We start from the raw sequence: 25,619 nt of genomic DNA on the forward strand, positions 1-25,619 counted from the left end.
CACATTTCTCATTTAACACATCACAAACGTTCCTCCAGTTCATAAAACGTGGATCTAACTCATTTTATATTACAGAATTATATTCTCTAATATAATATACCACAACTGATTCAACTTGGACATTCATGGGGTATTTTACTTGTGTATGTGTTTGTAAATCATTATAAAAGAATTCAGGGCTTCCCTGATGGTGCAGTGGTTGAGAGTCTGCCTGCCGATGCAGGGGACACGGGTTCGTGCCCTGGTCCGGGAAGATCCCACATGCCGCGGAGCAGCTAGCCCCGTGAGCCATGGCCGCTGAGCCTGCGCGTCCGGAGCCTGCGCATCCGGAGCCTGTGCTCCGCAACGGGAGAGGCCACAACAGTGAGAGGCCCGCGTACCGCAAAAAAAAAAAAAAAAAAAAAAGAATTCAGCAATAAATACCCTTATAAAAATACCTTTATATAATGGAGTTTTATTTCTTATTATAAGCTAGATTTTCAAGGAGCCAATAAATATACTTATTTCTAACCGTGAAATTGATCTATTTAATATGCACTTATCTGTCCTCTAATTCTATTTGCCTGGTCTAGTTGTCTTTTCCTAGGCCAGTAACATATTGCTTGGATTATATGGTGGGGTAGAGATGACAAGTACTCATCAGTGTCTGTGTTTTCCTTGTCTTCCTGGGTACACCACTAGAAGACATTTCTCATTCTTCTTGCATTTAGGTGAGACCACATGATTAGTGACTACTCACCAAGGATGTTTAGAAAAAGTGGGACTTCTCCATCTCTTCACCAATCACTGGATAAGCGAAAACTCTCAGGAGGAAGGAAGAGCCACAAGATAGAAGGAACACAGGTGTGCTGGTTTATCAGTGTGTTGCCTCTCAATGCCAAATCTACCTCTTTGCCCTGCTTTGCTATCCTGGAGCCAGATCGTATAAACAAATACTTCTTTGCAGATGACATGAGGTTAAGCTTGTCAGCAGAGGGTGTTAGAAGGATGCTAAGATGAAGGAGCTTCTCATCCTGGTTCCAAGGTGGGTTTTCCTACTGATGGTTGCAGCACATGGCAGCAGGCAGCATGCCAGACACCTAATGGCTCTCATGCTCCCCACAAGTTGCCATGGAGCCCGAGCAGGCAGCTTCTCAGTGAGTCTTGCCAGCACAGTGGGCAGTGTCCGGCTTGCCAGCCCCAGCCTGTGACTCCTCAGCAGACCTTCCCACCTTCCAATGGACCACAGCCATCACCTCCCCAGAGAGCTCTGATTCAGCTCTCTGGGGGTGGTGATGGGCGGCTCTCCCAAGTTTATTTCTTCCTTGGGTACTCTGCCTCAGCCCTAGAGGTAGTGACTGCTCCTCAGATCTGCTATTCCTCTAGTCTTTAGAGTTTTCTCTACACCTTAGTAGTTATCCCCCTAGTTAACAGATCTCCAACTGAAATTGTCCTTGTTCAAATTAGTGGTACAGTTTTGGTCTCCTGACTGATATAGCATATCCCTGACTGACTGCTGGAAAAGACCCTTCTGCCCTCCCCAGCTGTTACAAGAGTATGAACTAATTGTGTTGGCTGCTAAAATTTGAGGGTTGCTGGTTATAGCAATTACACTACCTGAACAGTCAAATTACTGAATTATGGTAGCAGTTATATCCAGCAAATCAAGTACTCTAGGCTCTTCTTTTTCAAATTGGCATAGCTAATTTCAGACAATAGTACTTTGATATGAAATTTTACTTCATTTTAGCTCATTCCAGTAAAAGAAAATTCCTCCCCACTGGAAGTCTGATCGAGATGATATATTTATGAAATTTAATAATTTTAAAATAGTACTCCTTTCCCCTGGGAACACATATTATATCTCTATATTAGTTTAGACTTTATATAACATCCTCCAATAATGTTTTTAATGTTTTTCAAATAGGAAATGGCTTGCTTGTTAAATTTCTTTGATCACTATTTCAAATGAGATCTCTCTGTTTCCATTTTTAAATCCTTCTTACCAATCCAAAGAATTTCTATAGATTTTTGTACATTGATTTTTTTTATCTAGCCAATCTGCCAAGTTTTCTTTAAGGTTTAGCAATTTTTAAGAAAAGCCTTTGGATTTTTGTCATCTGAAATAGAGATAAATTGATCTAATAATTACATTGATTGTTTCACTTACTGCATTAGCTAAAACCTCTTTAAAAATGTTTACGTTGGAATGAAAGTATCCTAATATTTTTCCTGATTTTTATGAAAATGGCTTAATATTGTATCACTTATTTTGTTATTTACTGTTGGGGTCAAATTAACTTGTTCTCTTCCTGTTTACTCAGTCTTTAGATAAGAAATAGCTGCCAGGTTTTATTGTGTCTTTCTGACATTCACTGCTGTAAGCACATAGCTTTCTGTTCACTCGGTTGATGTAAGGAATTAGATTTCCTCCCAGCAACAATGGGCCACCACTAGCCACAACTCCCTTTCATAGGATCCAAGGCATATTCCTCACCTTGAAATTGTCCACACAAGACTTGGTTGGGAGGAGGGACCACAGAGCTCCAAGCGTTCTGCATAAGACCTTGCTCCCTTCCCTCAGCACTGCCAACAAAATTACAAGGGACCCAGAGCTCCAGAGTCCCAGTGAAGTCACTACACGCTCCACCCCCAAAACTCCCTGCTTCACCAAAGTAACTGTTTAGGAAACAATCCCTCAAAGGATAATATAATTAGATCTGACCATCTATATCTTCCTGAGAGACCTTTAAGGTTAATGCCATCATGTCCTATAGCCCTGGTTAACGCAGTTCCACATTCCTTAGGCTGTCTTAATTCCCAGACTCTTATCCCCTCACAGCTGTATAGGTCACCTAATCTGAATCAAGCCCTTAGCCCTCACCTGATTCTCCCAGTGGGTTTCAGCTAAGGTGCTACTGGCATTTTAGTGCCGGAGCCAGAGATGCTAATGTTCTGCCATGCCCTGTACAGCATATGCACCAAAATAATTATCTTGCTTAAATTTCCAAGTTTATCTGTTAAGAAACACTAAATTTTCATAAGTTTCCCCTAAAATTCCTGTCTCTCATCAGCAACAGTTTCTCTATCCTTGACCTCATCTCTGAATGTTCATTTCATCTTCCTGCTCTACGAGAAAATGGCCTGGCTACCCACTGAAGAGCTCTGCTCAAGCGGAAGCTGCTGGAGCTCCTTAAACCCCAGCCTCCTTAGTTTCAACCTCACCCAGATGTCGTCAGTCTATGCTGCCCACTACCAAAATACATGTCCTGTGAACTTGAAAGGGAAATAAACTTCCCATCCAGAGGCTAATTATGTTTATTTCCAGAAGAAAATCCACCTGCGCATAACATCTCCTCTCTCAGATTATGGCATTTGAGAAAGCCTTGTCTTCTTGCACAGACATTTGCCATGGTAGTAAACCCAGGCAGCAAGCCTTACGTGAAGCCTTACATTCCACCCTTCCGCCACATCTAACTTATTCTAAACTTCCTAATTTCCCTGAGCTGGTGTTGTCAGCTTCCTGGCACTGTAACTGAGCATGGCCTATGTCTCTTGATAGAGCCTTCGCGTGCTCCTGTTCTGTCGCCACTACCTCTAGCTGTGGAATTGCTTAGGCCTACCTCCTAGGGAAAGTTTTTCCATATGTAAAATATTTTTTTCAGCTGGAAAATAACTATCCAGTAATCCTTATCTGAAGCATCTACTGATGCCTCTGAAGTCTGTGACCCATAGTGCCTAGTGAGGAGTGAAACATTTCCCATTTGCCCATAAGCAGAGTCCTAATTAAGCATTAACCTCTCCTGACCTCCTGTTCTAGTGGTTCTTCACCTAGTACACATTATACTCACCAGATACTCTGGTTAAATTGGCTTGTGGTGAGGCCCAGGCCTCAATATTTTTTAATTCCTGTGGTGATTCTTATATGCAACCACCACTGAAAACCACTATCATGTTTTTCAGCTGAATTTGTAACAGGTCCATCTTCTTAGCTGAGTCTTTCCTACCCTTCTACAAGTAAAGCCAATGTTGTTTGTTGATTTTGAGAGCCTTCTTTTCTGTCTATCTCCCTCTGCATTCTGGTGACTGTATTGTGTTTCTCAAATACAGTACTTTAGATTTCATCTTTCAGAAAATGTGGACACTCATATTCTGGTAGTTATGGAATCAATGAGTTCTCTGTCTTCCCAAAGCACTTGTTTATGTAATTTTTATCCACCATCACTTTGGAGTCATCCACTCAGGCTTTCTCCCATCCAACCAAGATCTAAGTCAACTTGATCTATTTTTAACCTAGCAGGCTGCTGGAAGATAAACCTCATCATTTCTGTGCTTCCTCTTAGATTCCACAGTTTTTGAGGCACGTTCCCACAGGACACAGCTAGTACCTGCAGAGTCACCTGCCATGACTGTTACCTTGAAACTCATCTGGATATTCTTTGAGAATTTTACACTGATCCTTCAAGTTACCTTCTCCCCAGTCTATAACCACATGGTGTAGCAATCTATGTTTAACATAATTACTTTTATGAGGAATACTAGGAAGGGTGTGTGCAAATTTAAGAGACCACCTTACATTAATCCCCTTAATCTCTCTACTGGAAGCCATCCCAGTCTACTCTCCATGATCTTCACCTTATTTCTCTGTTAAATTTCTCTGGGACAAATTCATAGTTTCTGATGAGTAACAACTAAAATCTACCCATCCTCTGACTTTTCTAGTCCCCTCTTTAAGAGAACTTATTCTTGGGCATGCTTCCTCTGGTTTTCCCCTCTTTTTCCAATTTATACTGGATTTTAATATCCTATTTTTCCCTCTTTTCCGTCCCTTGTGTCTTTGTGGATCATGGCTTTCTCTTACAGAACTACCACTGTTCTTTTAATTTAGTCAGTCTTATTTCCTTATTTTGTTCTTTTATAATTTCCCTCTGCTCTTGTTATGATATCAATATGCTCTTGAAACATATTTTTCAAATCACTCTAGTTCATCTTTGATATTCTGAACAAAACTTGATTCCTAAAAATAGAAATCAAGACATTTTTTATAGTTTTTGTTAATAAACTTGATTTTAAAAATAGCCTAGATTCGGAAAAATACACATAAGTGAATAGTTTGATGACTTATTACAAAATAAACATACTATGCAACCATTACCCAGGGCAAAAACTAGATCACCACCAGCAGCCAGACGACCTTATATTGCCACCTGCCAATCACCCCCCACTATCTTGACTTCTAACTCCACTTACTCACTATCTTGACTTACTCACTATCTTGACTTCTTACTCACTATCTTGACTTCTAACACCATTCCTTATTTTCTTCTAACTTTATACAAATTAAATTTTATAGCATGTATTTTTTAATATTTCTGGCTTCTTTTACTCAATGTTATATTTAGAAAATGTATTCATGTTGTTGCATGTAGCAGTAATTTGGTTATTTTTATTGCTGTATAATAGTGCATTTTATAAATATACCAAGATACAGTTATACCCATTTTTGATTAATGGACACTTATAATTGAAGGACAATTGCTTTTATGAGCAACTTACAGTTTACAAATTCTATCTATAGCTATAAGAGACTACCTTGCCTTTGGACTATTACAAATAATGCTTCTTTGAATATTCTTGTACATCTCTTTTGGTTGGAATAAGCATTTAATTTTGTTGAACACATACCTAAGGAGCAGAATTGCTGGTCACAGGCATGCACTGAGTCAGGATCTAGTTGGTGCAATTTCATGCACAAGACTTTGAAAAAGTTAAATAATAACTTTTTTTACAAATACATATCCCAGAAATATATAACTGATCTAATAAAATCATATCCTGTGGAAGCAATATGATTGTTAGAAGCAATATGAATATTGTTCCCAATATTTAGGCAGAAATGTCACTAGACTTGAAAAGGCAATTAACTATACATCAACAGTTTAATAAACCCAGATTACAGAGGGCCCTAATAGTCAGGCTATGATGTTTGCACTATATTCTCTGGGGGTAATGGACACCAAACAGTGGAGTTACCTGGTCAAAGTGATACTCTAAGGAGACATTCTGACAGAACGGATAGGGTAGAATAAAGCGTAAACTTAAGTACACCATTTAAAAGCTTTCTGAGAGGGGCTTCCTTGGTGGCGCAGTGGTTGGGAGTCTGCCTGCTGATGCAGCGGACGCGCATTCGTCCCCCGGTCCGGGAGGATCCCGCATGCCCGCATGCCCGCATGCCGTGGAGCGGCTGGGTCCGTAAGCCATGGCCGCTGAGCCTGCGCGTCCGGAGCCTGTGCTCTGCAGCGGGAGAGGCCCCAGCAGTGAGAGGCCCGCATACCCCCCAAAAAAAGCTTCCTGAGAGTGATCTCCTTTTGGAGACTTTAAAAAATGGGGGAGACAAAAGGAGAGCTTTAGAAATCTCCCACCAAAAATGAATCCAGAAACTAGTCTTCCTTTATAATAGTTTCATCACATTTAAGTGCAGCAAGAATGCCACCATCAAACTTTTCCCAGGTTAAATTCATTCACAACTTCTAACCCAGATTTCAAGTTTGATTCCAACACTGTATGACTACCTAAGACTAAACTGATTGAGTTAAAAAGGAAAAAAAAATGTTATTCTTTTAAACAATAAAGACAATTATCATAACACTTAGCAGGAAAAAAAATTACCCCTCAAAAGCACAGGAGGCATGCACAGAATTGTGCTAATGATTCTATTCATGCTAATAAAGTCACTGGGTTTCTACACTATGAGGGAGTTTCTCACATTACTCAAAATCTTGCTTTGGGTGTTTTTTGCTTGTAGAAGCCCAGGAGGTACTAGTGGAGGATAATGAATACCTTCCCACAGAGAGGGGAACAGAATCCTTGTGAGCTTTTTCAAATGCTTCCACAGAAGCACAATGCTCACCTTAGTGTTTGTCCAGTCACTATGTACATACCATTATCATTTCCAATTGGGAAACATCAACTCTAAATCATTTCTGAGAACTAGATCCAGATTAGGGCAGATGTTTTGGGTTATATTCTTTTTTAATAAATTACAAACTACAATAGTAGCCATCTGTTTTAGAAGTTTATGTTTATTGTTTTCTATGGAGTAACAAGCAAAAATAGAAACAAATAAAAGAAAACATCTGTCATGGAAAACTTTGAAAGGTGGAAAAGTTTGCTTTTAAACTAGTATCAAAATCAGCAGATCAGTCATTTTGAACAGATTTGGTTTTTTTTTTAATTGGTTATGAAATTTTTAGTTAAATTGTCTAGTTGCATTGGGATCAATTTGCCTCAGGCCGTTAATAGCTGAAGAAGAATATTATAAAATCTTAAAATTTATATAAACTGAAATGGCTTCCCACTGACATATATATATAATGTGCTGACATATATAATAAAGATTTTACTTAAACTTCCATTTCAGATGGCATTGGGTTGGCAGCCCCACGAATTGACGTCTCACAACTTCCCATTTGAAATGTACTCATACTGACAGAAATGATATTGCTGGAATTTGGGAGGAATTTTTACAAAAAGATTGATCTAACTGGATAGAGAGAGAAATATTTGCCTACCCAAAAGGCAGCAAGAAATATATATTCTCTTTCATTGTCTTCCTATGGACTCAGAACTCTACAGAATGTATGTTTGCTTCCAGACCATTACTACTTCACCCCTGTCATAAACAACTCACTCTTTGAGACTCATACAATTTGATTACACTCTCCATCCCTTTCTTGTTACTGTAAACAAATGAAAGGAACGCCTGTGTCATCTCTGCCACAGTCTTCCTCTCCATGTTAAATCCTGCCATCAGCCTGAAGGACTTCAGTGTTCCATCAGAACCCAGCCCTTCAGCTGGGTTCTAGCCCTGGTGTACTAGTTCCAAGTAACCTTCTCTTCCACTTCCAACTCAGATACCCACAACCAGATCTGTAGCCCAGTTTTTGTCACCATCCACAACTGCTCCACCTCCAGAAACACTCATTCAGGTATCCTGCTTGCTCAGCACAACTTCTTCTCCTTCCACCTTACTTGTTCAACATCTCCCCCCAAATAGTGTTTTGGCCTCATCAGACCACTAGCCCAGGGATGTATCTACCACGGCTCTTCCAACATATAAGTAATCTCCTTTCTTTCACAGCACTCTTGCCAAATCCCAATCACCTTAAACACCTGACTTCAAAACCAAACATCTAGATTCCAAAAATAAAAACAAATAACATATTTAACAAAAAGTGTGATGGAAAGAGGAGAAAAGAGATGAAAGGCAAAGCCCTCTGCTACTCAGCTTTTTACTTTTCCCCACATAGCCGAGCATCTTGAACGTCCATTTCCATAGAGGCTTTCTGGTTCCTGCTGGTAAATATGAGCCATACCCCCCAGCACACACCTCCTGGACAAGGAGTGCTTCCCTGGAAAGACCACACTGAGACCCGGCTCTACTGACTTAGAACAAATAAGGGTAGATAGTAAAAGATCATGAGGTGGATAAATATCTTTCTCCAGAAATCTGCTTCAGAAAAGGCCTTTGCCTCCATGCACTGGGAGGCTTCTATCCTCCCGCAAAGGGAAGGTGGTTAACCAGCCTGGGAGCTTGTGGTTCTCAAGAGCATCTACCCAAGTGTCCCCGTTCCAGGTCCCTGGCTTTAGCGTAGATGACTAGTTAGGGCTATTAATTCAATCTCTTGTAACTCTGCCAGTCTTATAATCAAATTGCAGACTGAATTTTCAGCTCAGGTGGCTCTCTAGTTGCAGGAGATAAGGCTCTCTTTAAATATTGCTCTGTAAGCTTTCTGGCTTTCGTGAAGTGCCCTAAGTTGGTAGGTAGGTAGTCAGTAGTCTCTGTCTGAGCCTGTCATTCTTTTTCTGTGAAACTTCTGTAGCAGTTAACAAATGAAAATCATCCCTACTTTTGTTACAATAAACATTGTCCCCCATATCTTTCAAGTGCTAAAGCTATCACATAAACCAGTGCTTCCCTTTTTTCTGTATTCCATCCTTGTTCCCTAACTACTGCAAGCAATATGAAAATTCAGTCATGTAGTAAGACAAAAAGTGAATATATCAATTTATACATAGAGATAATAATCAATTAGAAGATACAGTGGGAAAAACACTTTACTTAAAATATCAATAAAAAGAGATTTTTAAAAAATGTTTTCTATATAAGTTAGTATTAGGCCCAGCTACATGCAACATAAAACCCAAATAAACAGGGCTTAGATACACAAGTGGTTATTTTTTCATATGAAAATTCCACTGGTCAGGAGCCCAAGACTAGAATAGCACTTCCACAGATCCCTAAGGGTCCTGGCTCCTTCCAGCTTTCTGCTCCAGCCATAGTGTCCCATTCTCACCAAAAGAAAGAGGAGAGTGAAGAACATGTCTTCTCCTTTAAAGAACACTCCTCAAAACTGCACATACCACCTCCATTTGTATCCCACTGTGCAAAACCTACAAGGGAAGCTATAAAATAAAGACTTCATTCCGGGCGGCCAAGTGCCAGCTAAAATTCAGGGCTTCCACTGCAGACAAAGAAGGGGAGAAATGACATTAGGGGACAACTACAAGTCTCTGTCATACCTAGGAATGTTTAAGAAGAAATATTAAGATCTACAAAGAAATACTTTTTAACTGCCTGAGAGATACTAAAAGAGATCTGAACAAATGAAAAAGCACACCATGTTCTTGGGTAAGCAAAAAGAAATTTTACCTAATAAAATTTACACAAAAACATTTTAACAGCCATGAATTCTGATGCCTCAAATAGTATAACAAAACCATATATAAAACAGGACTGTTAAATATATGAGGAAATAACAGAAACACAATTATAGTAATAAATTACAACCTTTGCCAGAGCAAATAAACAAAAATAAATTTATAATTATTTTTAATAATAGAATAAATAACATCCAGATGTCAACTAAGGCCATCTTTCTGTCAAAAATAAAACTGGCAAATGCTCCCATTACATGTCAGGCAAAGGTTCAATGGCCTCCCCAAGGCTTCTAGGAAACCCCATGTCTTTCCTTCTCAGGATTCCCTCTAGTCTTGTTCCTGCCCTCTGAACCTCATTAGATTCTTGCCTCCTGTCTAGTTCTCCTTTATCCACCGTGCATAGGTCCAGACGTGGGACACAGACCCTCTTATTCATTTATCTAACAACAGCTCATAAAGGCCTTTTTTGTTTATAGTCAACCTAACTGAAAGTTCGGGCCAGTGACAAGAAAACTACTAACACATACTAGGCAGTCTGTTCTTAAAAGTTGTTAGTGTTTGGTTACTCCACTACCATAAATATCACCCATTTTTCTGGGAAATCTAGCTTCTTGCCTTGTTACCTAGCTCTGCTTCCCCCCAAGAAAACTGCCCTAACATTTTCCTATTGCTCTGTTTTCAAGTCCATTCCATTTTGCCTCATCTCAGAAAATAACTTTTACTCATTTTTTTTTTAATTAGCAAGAGCTCCAACAGATAGCTTGGGTAGAACATATCAGAAGGGTTACTGTAATTTCTATCAGACTCCGTAGAGCCGTGCCAAACAAACATAGAGTCAATATGCACTGCAGCCAGCTTGTACCTTATTACCAGAGCTGATTACGTGAATCTCCTTCCTACTCCCCATGCAGTGACTTCACATCAGTAGGCTGAAATCTGCATAGTGGATATTTACACCCTGAAGTCATCCAACACTACACATATCAGTGCTTTTGGTTTGGTTTGGGGTTGGGGTAGGGATGGGGGATTTTTGTTTGTTTGGGAGACCAGTTTACCAGCACAATACTACATACATTCTATAAAACTTTGTGTTTGATGTGCAAATAAAGATTCAAGTCTTTTGATTCCCTTCCACATGAACCAGCCTAACCCTCCAGGGCAGTAATAAGGACAGGGAGAGGACACCAAGCAACATGATGATCTCACTGCTTGGATTCCACACAGACCACAGGAACATGACACTTTGCCTGTTCTAGTCCGTAATTTTCCCCCATGCAACAATACTGAGTAGAACAATTCAAGCAACATGGACATGCAACTTTATAATATATTAACTTAATTTGTTCATTATACTGACCTGACTAGAGTTCAGACTCCAGGACAATGAGGGGCTATTAAACCACATTCTAAAGAGAGGCTCTGGGGATCAATATCTCTCACAAGATCTAATGAAAAGCAGAAGAAAAGAGGCTATAACTCCCATCCAGGCCCATCCCCCTTCCATGCTCCCCCACCCCCAACCACCAGTATACGGAGACGACTGGAGGTAGAGAAGAGCAGGTTTTGAAGTCATTGGGCTTGCGGGGAACACAGTTAGTATTCATGGAAAATTACTTTCCTAGCCTTCAAGTCAAGATGGCAGGAGGAGATTCTCTTAGAGATTGTCAAATAGAATTTTTTAGTCCCTCCAAGAGGAGCAACTGGTCTTTTAGTTGGAGAATGACTATCTGCTAAGACTTGCTGACCTGTCCCTGTGAATTAAAGAGAGGTGATGGTAGGCTAAGGAAGAGGATGACAATGGAGAAGTCAAGACTCTTATCATTTGCTCTGCTAAGGGTGTGTGAGTTTCTCATAGGTCCAGAGAACACCAGAAAAGGAGCCAATCTTGAGATCTTTTTGCCAGTGCCCCATCCAAGAGGGCTACCCTCTAGGCTAAGGGACTCCAGAACAGGGAGGCTGTGTGATATACCACTGTAGATGGAAACTGAGCAGAAGGAATTAGAAGTGCTTGTGCCAAAGAAGATGCCCCTTGCCAGAGAAATGAGTCACAGGGAGATCTCACAGTATAGGGCAAAGAACTCACCCATGCCACTCCCTGAGAGATCAATTCTTTCAATGCCTTTCACACAAATAGACCACCATCAGCAGCCTGTTAGGATCACCCAGAGGGACAGCATAAAACAGCACAAACCAACAAAGGAAGAAGCATAACTATGCCCAATTAAAACAGGTCGACTTTTCAGCCAACCCTTTCTTCTTCTTGTCCCCAAACACAGGAGTTGGAGTCTAGTAAGGGAGTGCAATGTTAACCTCTCCACTTAAAGACCCTTGAATCATGATTTCAAGAGGTGATTTGGAATGGAAAAGCTTTAGACCAAGTATGAGGGAAATTTTAAACTTGATTGGGTTGAGTTTTTTAAATCTAAGAGTGTCCAAAGGTTATGGAATCTGTCTGTAACATCCTTAAAGAATGAAATGGAAGAGTTGATAAACATTAAAAGTGCTGATTAGAGAAAAATAAAGCTTTTCATGTTTATTCTCCACCCAGTTGAGATTCACCCCTTAATTCACCCCTTAAATTGTGCTTTTTTAGATTTACACAAAACAGAAACAAACTAAAACAAAACCTTTTTCTTTTATTTCCTTTTTTCTCTCCACCCCAATTCCCCTTCAGTGTTCCCACACTGTGACAGGACTCCCTGTCGGTTCATGCTGGTTTATGCTACTTTTCTGGTTAATACCTACAGGCTGTTGCTGATGGCCTCTTCGTGTGAAAGGCACTGAATGAGCGCATCCCTCATGGAGATCTTCTGTGTGAGTTACTCACCCTATCCTGTGGCCATCCTCTGGCATGGGAGATCAAGCCTTTACCTCCAAGTCCTTTCCTTGGCATTCTTAATATCATGTAAGTGGTCCTAGGCTATCTCATCTGGCACCTATATAATCATTCCTTTGTGATAACTTTACTGTTAGTAGATTTGTTTCCAGTTTTGTGTAAAAGATATTGTATACTGTGGAATGAAACAGTGCAAAGAACCAAACACTTATTTTCTAGGACAGACACAAGTTGGTGCTAACTGGCTTATCTGATTTCACTTTACTTGTACTTAGAGTTCTACAGATTTTGTTTTATTTTAATGTAAGCATTTTCCCCTTCAGATAAAAGTCTACTTATTTTTAAAATATTATTTAAAATTAAATACATATTGTTGCAAACTTTGCTTCATCTTACTTCTCCACAAAGACAAGGTCTCGCTCTAATTTCTCCCTCCACTCACCCAAATTACCACCCCCCAAACTCACTACTATTTATTTGCACAGTAATTTAGCTTTCCAAAAGTCCAGTGGTTAGATCATATGCTCTGATAAGCAAATGACCCAATGGCTTGAGTTAAACATAGAAAAATTAATAGAAGCTTTGAAAGTTCAGTCTTTTCTTTCTCTCCCACTCCAATCTCTTTTCCCAATAAAACATATACATCGTTCTTGCCTCCTCTCAGGAAGCAAAACAATGACAACTGTTTTGTTTTGGTTTAAATAAACCGCCCCTATCCAATACAATTAAGCATGCCAGAGTATGCAAATGAAGAGACGATAAGCCAAGTTTATTCTATAGACAAAGCTGAGGCTGAGGAAGTGTATCAGTACAATTATTATTTTTTTTAATATTTGAGTTTATGTCTTGGTATGTGCTCTCCCTGCCACCTCATCTGCACCAAACCCTAATGAATGACATCTGGCCTTTGAGCACATTCGTATAACTTACCTGGCTTCTAAAGGTAGTTTGTATTGACCGAAACAAACGCTGAATATATGGATGCATGTATGTATGTCTCCCACTAACAGGGAATATGTCTTCTTTTCAAGCATCCATAAAACATTCGTAAATATTGTTTGAAGAATGGGAAAACAAATCAACAAAAGATTAGAGACTACCTTAAAACCAATAAAATAAAAAAGATCATAACAGATGAAAAAGAAGCATTGCAAACTAATGCACATGGGGGAATTATCCAAAGATTTGGGGGAAATTATACTTTTGAGGAACAGATTAAGTTGGATCACAATTTCAAACTGTCATTCACTAATATAAATTTCATTTAAAAATGAAAGCAGAAGACAGAAATACAACTATTAAACCGATCTCAGAATAGATAAGCACTTTCTAAACGTAGACACAAATGAAAACATCATTGGGAAATGTTGTTAAACTTACCTATATAGAATTTGAAGCCCTCTGAAAGGCAAAACCTCATAAAATTATAAGATAATTCAAACTGAGAGAATTATTTATATTAATGGCAGGCATTTAATAATATTTGCAATATTAAAGACTCACTCAATTTGTAAAAAGGACTCTAAAACTTTTGAAAATGGACAAAGAATATGAAGAGAAAATTCACAGATGACATATAAATGGTTAATAAAATATTTAAGTTATTAATAAATAGACATACCGACTAAAATGGAGAGAAGGCCTTGACTGTGTTGTCCAATTGTCCTTTTCTTAAGTCAATAGTGCTACCAAGAGTGTCGTGAGAAGGGTCTCTCACACTCAGCTGGTGGGATAAACTGGTGTAAACTCTCTGGAAAATAATTAGACAACATGAACAAAGATGAGTAAACGTCCTGCTGTTTAACCTAAAAGAAAGAGTCTCAGAGATGAGAATAAAGATTTATATTGAAGAAAGTTCATGACAGGATATACATCAAAGCAAATATTAGAAACAACCTAACTTCTAATAATAGAAAAATAATTAAATAATTTTTGAAAAATATTAAAATGACATGGTAAATGTTATAATATTAGGTGTAAATGTATGGGTACTCGTACATGTCAACTAATAAAAATTCTAAATCAAATTAAAAATCTCAAAGGAAGTAAAATATTGAGTATACTTAGGTAGTACAATTATAAAAGCTTTACTTTTTCTAAAAAACTGTTCAGTGTTTTCTAAATTTTGTAATAATATGTGTGTACTATAAATATTTTATAAAGTACTGAGTATATTTTTTTCAATGGTTTAGAAATCTCTAATGAAAACACTTAAAATATAACTTTATATCACAGTGGGTTTGTCACTACAGTCCCAGCACAGAGTTTAAACCTATTTACATCAATCTACACTGAAGTATCTATTACAAACTTAAGTGTTAGAGACAAGCACACAGACAAGGAATATTCTTGCCCTTGACAAGTGTCCAGGCTAATGAAGAGACAGACAAAAAAGTCGACTATGAGAATACAGTGTGCTAAGTGCTGTAACTGAGATATTTACAGCATATGTGCAAGTATAGTCGAAAAATAGTGAATTCAGCCTAGAGGAAGGTGTTGGAAAGACTTTCACGAAGAAGGTCACCTTTCATCTGATTGATTCTTCTCCCTCATCTCTTTTTTTCTTCTCCCGGTATGTTAGAGACCAAGGAGATACAGTAAAGAGATGGAGTCTTCAAATTTGGAAACACAGTCATGATATGAGGGGTTCTTTAAAATCAGCTAGAGAAAGGATTATTTATTTTTACTATCTTAAATCTGAAAAATCTAAGACCCCTTCCCAATACATAGAGGAGGAAAATAACCCCCTGTGGGAACCAGAAATTGGGGGTGTCGAGGATTTTGCTGCATCTCAGGCATGGAACTGGGATCCCGGGGGGCAGGATGTTCCTCTTCAAGAAGGGTCAGGCCATCTAGCTGCAAGTCATGTGTGAGACTGACAGCCTCCAGCCATCAACTATATCAGGGTCTGTCCCAGCTTTCCAACTAACTAGGTTACTCTTTTCTGAGGGTGGAGGGGGGCTAGCCAGTGGCTGAACAAGAGAGTGATACAGGGGCTAGCTATTTCCACCCAGTGTGGGAACCCTGTACCAGGCAGTCATTGCTCTAGACCTCCCTATTGGGCGTCATCAGGTCAACATCACAGTCTGACGGCTTCCCCTTGTTCAATTCTGCCTCCATACCCACCCCCCTCCGCCTTCCCCTTTTGCACTTCTATTCAGTCTCCATTTCTACTTCCTAGAGAACCCACCCATCACAAGAGAGATGAGTCAAAAAGGCCCCGAGAAGTATGGGCCAAAAAAGTAACAGGGCCAGAAGGAAAAAGAAACTGGTGTCTCCTGAAATGAACTTGATCAACAGCAATATAATTTTCCTTCTGGTAATATCCTCTAGTCTATTGCAGATATTAATAAAAAGCACACAAGGGACAAGTGAGGTGACAACATGTACAGCAAAGAGGAAAAATTAGAACATTAGGGAACTCTTGCTAATGGATTGGTTTGGATGAATAAAGAAGAAAAAAATGTATACTGGGACATGGCAGAATTCAAAAGGAAAGTCAGAAGCTAGATCATGGAGAATGCTACACTCTGTGTCAAATACATGAGGATCTTTCCTTCCAACTTTCTTAAATACCTTTTTTTTTTAACTTCCATCATTTTTATAGTCTTATGCAAGGACAATGGAATTACAACGTGAAAATCTTCAGTGAAATTTATTGACGTTATCATACTTTCACTGAATATTAAAAATAAACTTAAAATCAAATATCAGATATCAAATAATCCTTTCCAAGGATTTCTAGAATATCTACTTATCCTTATGTCTGGCATAATACTTCATAGGTGCATATTAAACTGTTTATTCCAGTGATCACAAAACAGGTGGCAATTTAAGCATATATAAGATTTAGTTAGGATATGAGTTTAAAGGTTTTTATCACCAGTGTGCTCTCAGACAATAAGTTTCTCTGTGATGTGGTCTCTCTCAGATCAGAGTTTCCAGGTGTCTTTACAAAACTATATGTAACCATCTATCCAGAGAGCTCTTCTTTTCTGTGGCAAAATTTTGCCTTTCAGATGTGTCACAATCACTTAACCATGACTCACAACCACTTTTCGTGGACACCTCCATCAAATTGATTGTTGTTTACAAGGCCTTGGAACCAGGCTAGTTCCTCACAGCCTTTACCTCACTGTTATCTATCACACAAAAGCAAGACAGAAACTACATAAATTCATTTTGTTTCAAGTGTTACAAAGGACAGAAGAGCTCACATCGTCCATAAGGTATTTTCTTAACTGCGTATTTCCAGTGATATCCCATGGTCCTCACTGGTTGACGTTTCTTTATAAAACACTCCTAATATAGATGTCTGTGTCCAAGTAATGATTCAAGTGGGCTTAAGTTGAGAATTGCTTGAAAGCAGGGGTTTTGTCTTATCATTCTCTGTATCTGTGGTATACCTAAGGCAACCAGTAGGTAGCAATTTCTGATTTCCATTTCAGCTTTGCAAACCAGAAATATCTCCTCTGAAAGTAGGAGAACGTTCATCTGAACATTCATTGTTCCAATGGCAACGCTCATGAGCTAAAAATAGAACTTAAAAAGAAAAAAAAAGAGCTTAGTAAATTACATTTTTAGTAAAGATTTTTATAAAGTAAATGACCCATAAGAATCCATCCTCAGTGGCTTTCTCTCATCCATTCATACATGGCTAGCCTCTGCAAAGCCTGATGTGTCACTGGCCTAGCATGAACTTCATAAAGTATGGGTAGCTATCATCTGTAAATACACTGCACTTCCCCATAATTAATGTCTCTGACACTAATGAAAGTTTTGCGGCTGTGCATGTTTATTACCAAACAGGTTTAAAATGTCAGCCTTGATTGATTTTCTACCTAACTCATTGTATAGCATGTTTTATGCCTCCATAAGGATTATCATCAATTCAGCCAATATGAACAATAATAAATAAAAAGAAGAAACTGAAATGGATAAGTTTAAACAAAATTGCCAAAGACAATGAAAGTTAAAGATGTAAATGCCACTTTAGTTGCCTTCCTTTTCTGCTTCTCTGCCCACTTCTCTCCTTTCTCCGAGGCTTTCTATGAAGTTTACTAAACAGATTAATGCAATAATGGTCTGACTCTTGCTCTTCAGCAGCCTGAGCATGAATTACAGTTGTGCAAATTTTTAAAAGGCTTCATCTGAGAAATTAGCTAAAGCAGAGATACAAAATTTTAAAAAATAATAATTTTTAGAAAAACAGACAAATAAAGGTAGCACTTAACCATCTAAGGAAATTACAAAATTAGAAGATTATTTGATATTTTTTTCATATTCTTTAATCAACAACATGACAGTTAGCTACAAACATGCAGGCTACTTTTGATCAAAGTGCAGAGTAAAAATTTAGTTTAATTTGAAACAAGAAGTGTTTATTTGAGAAATCATCTTGTTAAATTCACCAGAATTTAATGAAAATTGTGAAATATTCTAGTTTGCCTTTGACATTTTTTCCAATTCAAGAAAGTCTTCTGTTTTCATCTCCCTTTGATCTTTTGCTCCCTTTAAAACAAATTTTTATGTTTTCTTATTACTGAAATAGTGTATGTTCTTTAGACAACATTTTACATGAGAAAGTGCTGTGTATCTCTGTGTTACCACTTACCAATCATATTGACACATTTATATGACTCCCTCCCAGAACATAAGTCCTTCTAGCCAGAAACAGAAAGTTTGAACCCCAGAGTCTTAAATAGCGAACAGCACATCTCAGAGGCTCAATATATGTTTTTTGTTAAAGTAAGCAAACAAAAAATTTCCACAAGTTTACCACTAAGAATTTTTTACTTACATTTTTCTGTATTTCTTTCCAATTTTTTTACTCTGTTCTTTCGGGATCATTTTTCTAAGTTGGAAAATAATTCTAAAAAATTTTGACAAGAGAACTCTAATATTCAAAAAGCCCTCAAAAGTCAAACAAATAAATCTCAAGTGGTAGAAATGAAGGCCCTATAAAAGGAAGACATTCCAGAAAGCCAGAGCACATACTGTCATTTCTAAAATTGTGACACCCACTACTCCACTTCCTTGTAATGTTAACCCTCTGCTGTTAAGGTAAGGAATCAAGATTTTCACTATAAGAGAAAAGTGATACAATGTATAATTCAGGAAGGTAAGAAAAAGCCATGTAATATTAAATGTGGATTGGAAGTATCACTATGAGCTTGAGGCTTTTTTATATGTGTTTTCTAGCTCTATACACTGTATGGATGTAGAAACAATGACATCGCTGTAACAATGAGCACACTTTGTGCCCAGGTCTTTTATTCTAAGCACCATTCTCCACTAAAAGAAACCAGAGAAACTTGGAGAAATGCTTATTCCAGGTATAAGTCAGGGAAAATACAAAGTAGAATCAGAAATCTTGTTGCACTAGTAAAAGAAATAAAAGTGCTCAAAGACTAGTGGGGCTGTATTAGTTACCTGTAGCTGTAAAACAAATTACTCCCAAACTTACAGCCTTAAAACAATAAATATTTATAATCTCCCAGCTCTGTGGGTCAAAAATATGAGGGTGGCTTAGTTGGGTTGTCTGCCTCAGGGTTTCTCACAAGGCTGCAATGAAGTTGTCAGCCAGGCTGCAGTCCTCTCAGGTTCATCTGGGAGAGGATTCACTTCTAAACTCACTCATGTGGCTGTTGACAATATTTGTTTCCTCATGAGCTGTTATACTGAAAGCATAGTTCCTTGCTGGCTGTTGATCAGAAGGCTCCCTCAATTTCTAGCCATGTGGGCTTCCTCATAGGAAAGCGAACACATTGTGTCTGGCTTCCATTAGCATTAGCAAACAAGAGAGTTAGGATACCAAGACAGAAGCCACAGGCTTTTCATAACCTAATCTCAGACATGACATATCATCACTTTTGCCCTATCCTATTTGTTAGAAGTGAGTCACTAGGTCAAAGGACACTAAAGGGGAAGGATTATATAAGGGCATGAATATTAGGAAGCAAGGATCGTTGGGAGCCATTCTAATGGCTGCCTATCACACAGATCATGTCAGAGGTCAAAGGAACAAGTCTGAATGGGCTCCAATTGAACTGGCTATTTAGGACAATTTGATCACCAATAAAAATAACTATAATGATGTATTATGATGCAATGAATTTTTAAAAATACTATGAGTCTACAGCTATTAGAAAAAGTGGAGGAAAAATTTTAAGTGAGGGAAATGTATTATTTGGACTCAGATCGCCATTTTAAATAGAAAATCTATATTTCCTTTTTGAAAACTCACAAATTATCTTTCACAATTCTATATTTCACCCAGTCTCCATGGAAAGTTTACACATATACTTGATCCAATAAAAATTTTGGTTCATCTCTAAAAAAACGAAGAAAAGAAAAGTACAGATGGAAAGTGGAAGGGAAGAACAGTCTTATTTATTAAAGAGTGCCATTTAATAAATACAGAAAAAATGACAGAATTAGAAAATCACTATTTTGTAAACCTCAACCCCAAAGTAATAAATGATTCCAGCAAGGATTATCAAAATGAGCTAAAACCATTGGGTGAAATGTAGTCATATAACGGTATAGTCACATAGTGCCAAAATTTCATCTAACAGAAGATGAAATATTAATAGATTATTAAAAATTAATAGATTAGTAATGATAATAGAGTAAATATTAATTAATAAGAGCAAAAAACATGCCTTTTTCAATATCAACACTGATGGTCAGCATCTTAGCCAATCACTAATAGTGGACAACCCTGTATTATATGCCTCCTGATATAATGTTATGCAAAATATGGATCATCACCTGTGAAATCTTCTTGCCATAAATGTTTGAACTTAATCTAGTCAAGCTTTTAAACCAAACATCCAAATTACAGGAAATACAGGGGATAGAGGAACAAGTTAAACAAAACCAATGAGGAAGCAACCAGACAAATCTAGAATGTGTGACATCCAAGAGAAAATCACGCTGGACTCTGCAAAAGTCACTGGCATCGGATAAAAATAAAGAATGGAGTCCGGTTCTAGATAAATCTAAACAGAGATCAAAACCAAATGCACTGTGTGAACCCTGACTGGACTGTGCATAGGAAAAAATGAATTGCTTAGGTCTCTGGGGGATGCCATCCAAAGAGGTCACAGACACATAGTCCTAGGATATAAAATACAGTTTATTGAGTGAACAGTTTAAATCAGAGAAATAATAGAATGCATGTATTCCCCATAATGCTTGTAATCTCACAATTTAGGTTTTGCGTAGTTGACCTCTAAATGCCTGGCCTATGTGCAGTAGAGAGGGGCCCTTCTCTACTGGTAAGGCTGTACATATTTACAGTGTGGAAGGAATGATCTATGGAACTATGCAACACTGGAAGTTCCCAACATGAGGAAATGGTTTCACTAGAAATATGGAGCCCCGAGGGTCCAGGGGTTGGTATCAGCCTCTTCTTCCATGGAACTAACTTAGACTTACTGAGAAGTTCCTTGCTAAGCTACTACAAAGAATTTCCAAGAGCACTGGGAGATCTCACTGGCAGACAACTGGAGAAATTTTTAAACAAACTAGATATTAATTAAAATTGTTGAATTGCTGTAAATTTTCTTAAGTGTGATAACAGCTTTGTGGTTATGTATGAGAAAGTCTTCTATTCTTAGAAAGTACATGCTGAAGTAACCACAGGCAAAATGTCATGATATCTAAAACTTACTCTCAAATAGACTTTTTTAAATAGTGGGTATGTGGAAAACTAGAGAAACAGAGAGACAGAGAAAGAAAGAGAAATAAAATGTGGCAAAATATTACCAATCACAGAATCTAGGTAAGGGGTATTGAGTGTTCATTGTGCTACCGTTTATACTTCCCTGGAGTCTTGAAATTCTCCAAAATAAAAAGTTGAAGGAAGATGAGGATTGTCTTAATTCTTGAGTAAATTAGAAGTAAATTTGCAAACAATATGAAAACATGCTTTTTAGTTCTTCTCCTTTTGTGATTAAAAAAAATAGTAATCTAGATTTAGAAGCTAGACTGCTGACTGCAAATAACTGACCTAGGAAACTGGATTAAATTATTCAAGACAAGTTTGTTCCTAGAACACTGAAATGAGGATATGGCAAATAATATGCTCATGGGAAATTATTTCCTAGGTCATTTTGAATCTCTTCTTGTTATTTCTAATTTAAAATGTATCTATTATACATAGTTGGCATATTGGCTATTTGGTTGCCTAGCTGTGATATTAGTCCAGCAAAACTTGAACACTATATTGAAAAGTATTTCTCTTAACTATAATAATGTTTATTCCTCTAATATACTATCCCTTACTTTCTATTTATTGCTAAGCCATCATTTGTTAAACTAAGGTTTCTTGTTAAATAACGTAAGATACTGGTCCAAGAAACTAATTAAGGAAATAAAAGAAGAATGTTTCACTTGCTGCTGTTTTCTAGCTTTCTATAAATATTTCTTCAGTACCTGTGATTAAAGCAGATTTTATTGTCCTATCTAACTCCTCCACCATGACCTTCTTCTCCCTATTGTCTAATAAACATCTGCTTCAATTGAATATTTCAGCTGCCTGAGAAATAAAAATCACATTTTCCCTCTCATTCTTTCTCTGATATTCATTGTGTGATTCCCGTCTACCTCTAAATCATTAGATGGTACTCAACACTAAAACTAGAAGAAAAGGCTCATTAGAATTAAACTTGATTATACATGTGAAGCTCAGTAAGGCAGTATTAGATACTGGAGCAAGATACCTACATTTATTTCTTCACTGTGAGAATGTTAATAAATCTAAAAATCTGAGTTCCTGGAACAGGAAACTAGTTTAACAGTTTATCATCACAGCCTTCAGAGAATAGCAGTACAAGTTTTTCTGTGTAAGTGGACACAAGTAGAAAATATGGATTTGTTTTAAACTATTTTGCCAAATCACTCTAAAATTAACAAAACATAAAGTATAAAAATTAACATATATGAGTTTACATCTAATGATACAAAATTTAAGAGAAATTTTTTCTTAAAGTAGGAGAATAGATGTTGGTATTATAGAGAACTGTTATGACTATGTCTTTGGCACTATTCAAACAGTGCATGTTATTTAACATCTGCACTTGAGTTTCCTAATCTGTAGAATGTATAGTAATTTCATTGTGTTATTGGGGAGAATAAATGAACAAATGTATATAAAATGCTCGGTACAGAGCAAACCCTCAACAAATGCTAGTTTTCTACCACAGTAATTCCCCAAAATGATTCACCAATACTGCATCTTTCTTAACACAAACAGTATCTCAATAATTGTGGTGAACAACCAATTTTCCAATTATATTTATAACTAAATTTGACTTCCAAAATTAAGTGTGGTTACAAACATGGGTATGACTTTTTTTCTTTTTTTTAAGAAAAACCAAAAGGGTTTTTTGAGATGGTCTCTTAGGACATAGGATTTCAATATTCCTCATTTTTTTTCTAAAGAAGATTCTCCAAATATAAAGAACATTAACATATGGTTCATAGTAGTAATCCGATTAAAATTTCAGAATTTGTAAATTATTATTTCTCAAAGAGATAGCTGATTATATCACAACTAAATGGAAACAGAACTAGATTATGAGACTCAGTAAAGTGCATTGTGGGAAAATGAAAAGACTACTGATCAAAGGAGGGTTCCTCCTCACAGAAAAACCAAGCTAAAGGGTCTCAGAGGGCTGGTCCTTCCGTTTACATCACATTAATCAAGGTCGCAAGTCACTGTGTTTACAATCTTCTTAAAAGGAAGACAGGAGAGCAGTGCTTTGAGAGTATGCATTTCTCCTTAAGGATGCATTATCTTTCTCATTAGTTTCCACATCCTCTGGAGAAAGAAGTAAAGTCAAAAATTTGCTTCAAATTTAAACCTATAAATTTGTCAATGTGAATTGCTGCTTTCTTCCCAAAGGCATTTGAAACAATTTACTTTTCATATTCGTCACAAGCTAAATATGATCCCAGCCTTCTCTTAAAAAAGGACTCTTAAGGCTGAGAGAATACAGGTATGTGGTTCCCCCCAGCGGCCACTGAGAACGTCAGCCCAGTTCAGAGACACAGTGAGGGGAAAGTGATGCTTTGAATTACCGCCAGCAAAAGCCCGTTGTCCAATCTTCTTCACCACCTGGTAACAGCTGGTGTGTATGTAAAGACGAGATGAAAAACGGATAGAGGTCAAATCCAGGAGGACTCCCCTTGTATAGCAAATCAATTTAAGGCAACGAAAGTACCAGGATAAAATTTCCAAGAACTTCTGAAGCTTAAAAACCATGGCTAAACTTTAGGGAGAAGAGACGGCAAGGAAGAAGATAGGAGCAAGGCTTCATTCACTTCACATAGCATCTCGTTAATAGTTTCAGATTTAGAAAAGTAGAAGAACTTTTCCCCTGTAACACCAGGGGAAAAGCTAATACCAGACTATTCCCAAACTGACAAGTAATTTGGAATGGAAACCGACACAATAAAAAATTCTTAATGTACAGAATATATTCCAGCTGAGAGTCTTCAATATCAGCAACTCCCAAAGGTTCCAGGCAGTCATTTGGCGATTGATAGCACCAAAACTTCTCAGCCTTGACCCAGGTTTCAACCATGTCCCACATACAACATTGCCTTGGTTCTCTTGAGGGTTCAGCCTTCATAGCAGCCTCTAAATTCAAAGCATAGTTTCTGAGAAGGGAAAATACTTTGGAACAAAGATGAGAAGATATATTTGCCTTCCAAATTTATAAGCCTCTATATTCACCAGCACCAGTCAGCCCACAAGCACTATGCACAGACAATTCACAACAAGTTAAGAGCTGGGGAGGGATGCTAGGCTAACCCCTCCTACCAACAAGCCTGACTCATGAATTCTCATAAGTTGTCCCCCCTCTTAAATGCGTCTCCTTAACTAATGCATGCGTAAACCTCTCCCTGCCTTTCTCCCTTTTCTGATCCCTTTCTCTTTCTGTTTTTACCTCTCTCTGGCCTCTCCTCCCTAATACAGCCACCTGTACCAGGTCAATTTGCCCTGCCTCCAAATACTGTTCTTTTCTAGGTTTCGAGATTGACTCCTCTCTGACTTTTGTTTCCCTTAATCTTCTTCTAATGAATTTTCCTCAGCCTCCTGCTATTACTAACATGGGAAGCAGTCTGTTAAGGGATAAATTACTGAAGAGGCTCAACTACAAAGCACTATAGAGTCATAGAGCTTAGAGCCCCAAAGGGTCTCAAAATATAATGTGACAGAGCTTTCAGCTTACAGGCTGTTAAGGTGCCTCTTTGAATTTTCCAGATGCTGAAATTGAGGCTTAAAGCAGGTAACTGTCTTGCCTTCTGACAATTACCTGGAATTTTCAGCTTCTTAAGACAGAATATTTCCCATTATAAACATTACCTCTTATGCATAACAACATGGAACAACTTTTGAGGAAAGGGTTAGGTTTATCGTACTATGTGAGCATTGCCACTTAAATAAAAAGCCACCTGACAATACTTATATTTGAATTCCAGTACTAGAAACAATCTATTTTTTAATTACAACTACTTTGTCTTCTACATTCTTCTTTTTCTCCTTCACTTCAGTATGAATAATTAACCCTTTTTTTGATAAATGCCTGTTTCCCGGTTATTGTGTATGAATACATATATGTTCTCATTTTAAGGTATATTGTTTTCACCTGCCAGTTGTCATGAAGAATTGCATCTGCCAAAAATGACCCTTCCTTGTAGTTTTTTACGTTTTGTTTTGCCCACGAAGGTTAATTGCAGTTCTGCTTCCATAGCTTCCCTACTGCTGTGGAGTTAACCATGGGTTTTCTGCACTGGGGAAGGTTTATCAAAGGTCTGCAATCCAAAACAAGGGCAACAATAAATACCAATTAGACCCAGGCCCTCTGCTCCCACTGCCTTCACAGGTTAAAGCAGCAAACCCAGCATTTGACCTCAGTGAGACTGGACTCTACTACAGTCCCTGGGGAGGGTGGCTGAGGGACCTGTTGCCAATGTAGCTTTTGGATCACAAGTTTTCCTTCCTGATTGAGATGATGTAGAGGCACTGGTGAGCAGCATTCCTGCTCTGTACCTTCTCGAAGCAGCTTCT

General features: G+C 37.9%; 1 long non-coding RNA gene across 1 annotated transcript in view; it reads right to left on the reverse strand.

Moving 5' to 3' along the window:
- Window positions 1-25,407, reverse strand: part of LOC117201201 (uncharacterized) — a 147,125-nt gene extending 121,718 nt beyond the window's left edge. The window contains exons 1-2 of the long non-coding RNA XR_004483170.2: window positions 25,198-25,407; window positions 14,157-14,285 (exon numbers count right to left, since the gene is read on the reverse strand). This is a non-coding gene — a long non-coding RNA (uncharacterized LOC117201201). The remainder of the gene's footprint in view (window positions 1-14,156; window positions 14,286-25,197) is intronic.
- Window positions 25,408-25,619: the final 212 nt, after the last annotated feature.

Source organism: Orcinus orca, chromosome 4 (genome assembly GCF_937001465.1).
Source record: "Orcinus orca chromosome 4, mOrcOrc1.1, whole genome shotgun sequence".
NCBI classification, from domain to species: domain Eukaryota; kingdom Metazoa; phylum Chordata; class Mammalia; order Artiodactyla; family Delphinidae; genus Orcinus; species Orcinus orca.